Below are 6,657 nucleotides of genomic sequence, written 5' to 3'. Positions count from 1 at the left end.
GTCAGATCAGGTCAAAGTCAATTTCCTTATCAGGTCGACCTGACCTGACCTGTCGTAAGCCTTACGTGTGAGCATGATTATCGTCTCGAACAATAATATCGCCCAGACGAGGAAAATAGTTCTGAGCAATATTATCGCGCCGAGATAATATTGTCTACCGAAACAACGTCTATTATCGCCTAGAATATGGTATTATCATCCACCAGATGATATTATCGCCCACCAGATGATATTATCGCCCAGAAGATGATATTATCGAACAGAAGATGATAATATTGCCCTGAAGATGATAGCAACGTCAACAAAATTGTGTGTGTGTGTGTTACATCAGCGATTGCATGACGATGTGCTTGTCATATTGATGAAATGTTGACATTTTTTCTTTAGTTGTGAATCCAAAACATTTTTTAAGGGATACACATCGTTCTTAACGTTCCTTTCCTATTTTTAATATTCCAGTTTTAAAACACCGTAAGAGCGCAAAAAATTAAAATGGACGCAGCGTTTAATCGCTAACATTCTCATTCTCACTTAAAACTAACATTCTATAAGGCGCACTTACGGAATTCATTCAATTAATAAAATCACACATTAGAAACGCTACCTCGCACCTAATACTAGCTTAGAGCAGGGACTATTTTTAGTAAAACATTTTCACTTATTTTGCCAACAATTTTTTTTTATTTTTGAGGAAAATTAGAGAAAAACGTTGGAAAATCTAGGAAAATATTCGAAAATATGGGAAAATGTTTTCCCAAAAATAGTCCCTGATTCAAATTTAGTGAGAATACAACCGTCCTAATCGTTGATCTCACCTAAAGAGCGGCATTTAGATATCAATCTTAAGAAAAACACACTGCGTCTACAATCCATAGCAAGCAAGACGCTTTGGAAAAACGAAGAGAATCGTAGAGAAAAGCGAGTAAGAATTTTAAGTGCATCATAGTTCTAATTACTGTAAAGTGATTTTAGTATTTAATCAACTCACATGTAGATCTTATCACTTATGCATGAATTAGCATAATAGACTGATCACAGAATATTTACAGCAAATTTCAAGAATGTTTGCTACTGTTAACCTCAATTCTATTTCGATAAATCGTTTGTTTTCCATCCAACTCGAGCAGTCGAGCCTTAAACAATAACATTTTTAAGTACAAATTTATCAGTTCTAAATTCAAATATTATTAAAACCTTGTAAACAAGTCTTGATTTAAAAATCAACAAAGGCGTATTTTGTATTCGCTCTGTTATATTTAATTGATAACATTTTCATGTAATTCCATCCTACAGAAAAATGAGGTCTTTTACAACGTGCACGTGTTCAGTTCAAAACAGACGTTTCTTTTTTAAAAATAAAGTAGTAAAAAAAAGAAAGAAGAAAAGCGACAATAAAATCAGTGCATCACATTCGAAATCTTGGTATATGACAACAGTGTTTATTCTTGAGGCCTTTTTTTTAATATTTTGTTCTTTTCTGTAAAAAAGAGACACGATGGATGATATTACCAACTCGCGAGCGTATATACAAACTTGTTTATAATGGAGTATATATACATAAATACGTAAAGTACACGATCGATGCCTTGTCTTTGTAGCTCTCTGTTATTATTTCTTCTTTTTTTCTTAAAAGTAAAAAAAAAAGTTGAAGGAAGAAAAACGAAGTATTTTTGACTTTGTCAATATTGGATCTGTACGACCTAAAATCCTTTTGTTTCATCGGTAACGAAAGATTAAATCAACAACAAAATAAAGGTTTAACTTAAAGAATCATAAAACTCAGTGACATATTTCTGGCCAAGAAATTCTTTAAATTGATTTTTTACCATGAAGCCATGATGGCTCATTTTTTGTCAAATGGAGATCTGGCTGTGGTCTACATTTTTCTCCATTTGACCAAAAACGAGCCATCATGATGAAAAATCGATTTAAAGAATGTCTTGGCCAGAAATATGTCACTGAGTTTTATCATTCTTTAATTTTTGTCATCTAGTAAGGCACAATAGCAGTAATAAAAGTTAGACGAGATCTATATAATAACAGACTGTTCTACTGCACTAATTAGCTCAGCAAAGTCATTCGTGTGTTATCTTCAAATCAGTCAAAAATTCCGTTAGAAGCAAATTCTAAATCATGAGCCCATTTGCGAACTCAGCCGACTTAGCGTCAGGTATTTGAATCGAATGTTTCAAGCGCTACTTTCGACGACCTGAGAACGTAATATATATTACACACTTGCCACGAAGAAGTCGAGGCTTGCCGAGACTGATAGTGTGAAGTGTGTGTGTACTCTATTTTATCACATAAGCGAAAACGAGACAACAACATAGACCAGAAGTGTAATGTTTGAATTAAACTTCTAGTGAAGTAATTTTGACATCCGAACACCGCGCGTATGTGATAATAGTACATTACTATACCAATGAAGTAATTTGATATCTCGTATCCAGATGAGTAAAAGTATCCGAGGGCTTCAGCCCGAAATCAGAACGATATAACAAGTATACATTTGTACGACGAATGAAGACTATAGTGGTTGTTTGTAGACTAGGAGAGTAGATGGACATCTTTACATGTTCAATATCGTCAGGAACGATATTATCGTTCAAAAAACGATAATATCGTCCTGTGGACTACAATATCGTGTTATGAACGATAATATTGATTTTTAGATGACAATGCCATTTTCAAAACGCTAATTTTACGGACGCTAATATCGTTCGAAAAACGTTATTATCGTTGGAAAATGTTTCACCCCAGGACGATAATAGAGAACGTTAGCTAAACGGCCGCTAACGCTAATTTCCTACGCTAAATCCCCCGCTAACGCTAAAATCAACGGTAATGCCCCGTCAATAAATGGCACCATTGTGTATGCATACACATGGACGACGCAATTTTCGATTTATTTTCATTTATTATTTTAAAAGGTCATCCGGATCAATGTTTTATTACTGCAATCCGTAGATCTAATTTGCAGGAAGGCAGCGACACTGTGTTGGAAAAAATCTATAAACTTTACAATGTGCTGTTCGACGACAAACATCCTCAACTACACAACAAACACGTGGTTAACCTGCAATTGAAACACATGAAATTAATTTTGTGATTATTACTTCCACAATGTGATCGGATCAACATTTTATCAATGCAATTAGTAGATCTGGAAGCCAGCGGTATTAAACTGGAGAAGTTTTATTCACTTTTGATTGCAATAAAACGTTTAACGAATCACATTTTCCAACTGCGTGTTCGGCGGGTGGATGATACTATTTGTAACATTAAAAAGAGAATAAAAAACGTTTCCAGCTTAATACCGCTGGCTTCCTACAAGTCAGATCTACTTATTCCATTGATAAAATGTTAATCCGATCACATTGTGGGAGGAATAATCACAAAATTTTGTCAGCTGTGTTTGGGACTCGGTGTGTTTGGGACTAAACCTGTCTTGCCCGTTTCTATTCTATATACTCATTGAAGAGTATAACCTGAAGTGAACCATAACTCGCCGATCCATGAAGCAATCGTCTTCTTCTCGTCTTTTCTACCTCTTAATACATTCATTCCTGAACCCAATACCACATCTGTATATAGAAATACAGTTAAAACAATGCTCTGATCTGATACATCTCGAAATGAGAATGGAATTTTTTACCTGTCGTATTAAGAAAGACGCATAGGGGTTTAGAGCGTCTACGGATTATCTGTGTAAGAAAAGAAATCTCGTCCATTGATCCACCGTTCACTCACAGTCTCAGCGTCAGTTTTTACCATATTCAAGACTTCAACCGAGCTAAACAGAACAATAAAAATCACGACAGAAGGGCCATATTTTAAGTCTAAGTACAGTCAAATCCGCGTAAAAACGCAAGAGCGAATTAAACAAAAACAAAAAGTCGTCCGAGTCTCGTTTATCCCCAGAGTACCCAGAAACACCGTTTTGTTCCGCTAAATTCAAAAACTTCGCAGTTCATCTTTACAATTCCAGTGAAATGTAAAGTGAAGACAAACACATTGGGGAACTCATCAGGGACGACTCGGTGTGGTTGTTACCTGTCTTGCCCGTTTCTCTTCTATATACTCATTGAAGAGTATAACCCAGGGCCTACTTTAAGGAATTTAATTTCCAAAAATTTCACAAATTTCACAAAAATTCTTAAAATTTCTAAATTTGGTTTTCTGAAAGATGTCATTCCAAAGTAATCAGTTAAGCTTAAAGACATGAAAAACAACTAAAAAGGCAGTAAAAACAACATTTACGATGCAATCTGTTGTGTTTTTAGATAAAATGACGAAAAGTGATGGAAAAATTGGAGAATTTTTGGAAATTTAATTTCTTTAAAATAGGCCCTGGTATAACCTGAAGTGAATCATAACTCGTCAATATATGTGTTACACCGAGAAACACACCGACACCGAGACACACCGAAATTGTGTCGTCCATGTGTATGCATTCACAATGATACCATTTATTGACTGGGCATTACCGTTGATTTTAGCGTTAGCGGGGGATTTAGCGTTGGAAATTAGCGTTAGCGGCCGTTTAGCTAACGTTCTCTAATATCGTCTAAAATTTAACCTTTAAAAATATTGTCTGGACGATAATTGATATGTCGCCTCTCCGACTGAGAGCCGATAGTGACACACAAATGTTTCATCGAAACAGTGAAATCCACTCACCAATCGCGTTTGCTTTAAAATACGTTAAAGGGATTTGCATTTTTTTTATTGTTCCTTTATTACATGATTCAAGTGCAGATCATATTTTATTTTATAATACATGGTCACTTTAGCTAGCCACACCCGAACCACTGATCTAGTATAGTGTTATCGTTTTGCGGATTCAAAGGTATATGTTGCGTTTCTGTCATTTTTTCTTCTGTTTTTATAAAAAAAAGATTGAATCTTGTCTATTGAGAAGCAATAACCGCTTTGAAAACATTACAACAACAATATCTCAACATAAATCTGGTAGAGACACGTTCGTTCACCTATTCCCTATACGAAACTCTATGCACCGCCAGCCGCCAGCACCAGCGTACAACATAAACGAAAGCCTTGTAAAATGCACTGTGACAATCAAATCACCAGAGGCAAAAACACGTTTTATATTATTAGTTATATGAGTGACCTATTCTAAAGATATCTTTTTTCCTTCGATCCAACACTAAAAATAAAAGAAAACGTAAGAAATTAACTGACGATATACGTATACGTATGTATGGATACACAATATAAGTAAAGCAGATCTTGATGAACATTGGGCTAAAGTCAACATATAGGTATAGTATGTCGTATATGTACGAATGTATATATATTGCAACACGATTTATTGCTCGATTCGAAAAAGACGCTGTTGTTGTATGTTTGCAGGAGATGGCATAAAAATATACCACAGAAAAACCAGTAGCAGAAAATAATGAGATCCAACACAGTAGTGCCTTGCCACAACAGCAACATATATTTGCAGGTTTTTTTTTGTTGTTCTTTATTCATCTTGCGCATAAATCAAATTTGTACAACTTAAGGTGTACATTATTTCGATTTTTTTATGGGTCTTTTTTATCTTTGTCTGTATGATGACGGTGATTTGAGGGAGAAAAAAAAAGAGAACATGAAATTGCTAGTTCTTCGGTATATAATCAATCTTATGACAACCAACTATCGATTTTGTGGCATTAAAAATGAAATTACGCAAAACCACTCCAATTTGTTTGAAGAAGATGCGTTTAGTTGTCGCATAATACTCAACCTTTCAATTCAATTTATTCATTACTTAATGTTTGTGTAATTTAATATTAAAGACAAGCCATTAAAATTAGTTTTTAAAACGAATAACTGCAGGACGAGTTTATTCAGGTTTTTCTTTGATTTTTTACAGTAAACATTTTATGTTAAAATTGGTGGTAAAGTGAAACTAAAATACATTTATGACTTAGAGGCCGAACACGAGAGAAATTACCGAGTGCATAAGAATTGCACTGTGAAAATGCTCTTTAAAGTGACAATATTTTGCTCAACACAGTATAAGGAATTCTTATGAAGGATGGATGGATGAGTTGCTCAATAATGTTTGTGCCACCGAGAATTGAAATACGACTCTTTTCAGCACTCATTTTAGTGTTGTAAAGTGACTTATTTCAGCACCCATTTGATGTGATATTACAACACTCAAAGCAGTGTTGATATGGAATTTGTATGAGTTGTTACAGCATTCGTTTGAGAAAATGCAAAGCAATGTGATCGAACAAATTTGAAGAGTGATTGTTTACAATGAAAATTATGATTTTTTGTGCTCTTGTCTATTTCAATTCTCGGTTGGCACAAAGCATGATGTGTTACACGTATTGTAATGTTGATTTTTTCAGCACACGACCCAATTTTCCTTACTCGCTCCGCTCGTAACGAAAACTTGAGTCTAGTGCTGAAAAAATCAACATTACAATACTTATAACACAACATACTATTTGCAAACCAGTGTGTAGTCCAGGTCTCGATTTTGATGTAAAATGTGCACAGAGACACGAGTTATTTCAACTTATCTTTCTATTGCTGTACCAGTAGAACTGAATTATTTACCATTTCCTATGCGACGTTATAGCATTAGTAAGTAGTGAGGCAGAATGTTTAATAGTTCATCGGGTTGATGTACATACC

The sequence above is a fragment of the Bradysia coprophila genome (genome assembly GCF_014529535.1).
Source record: "Bradysia coprophila strain Holo2 chromosome X unlocalized genomic scaffold, BU_Bcop_v1 contig_473, whole genome shotgun sequence".
Taxonomy (NCBI): domain Eukaryota; kingdom Metazoa; phylum Arthropoda; class Insecta; order Diptera; family Sciaridae; genus Bradysia; species Bradysia coprophila.
The sequence above is the reverse complement of the archived record's forward strand: the minus strand, read 5'-3'. Positions refer to the sequence as shown.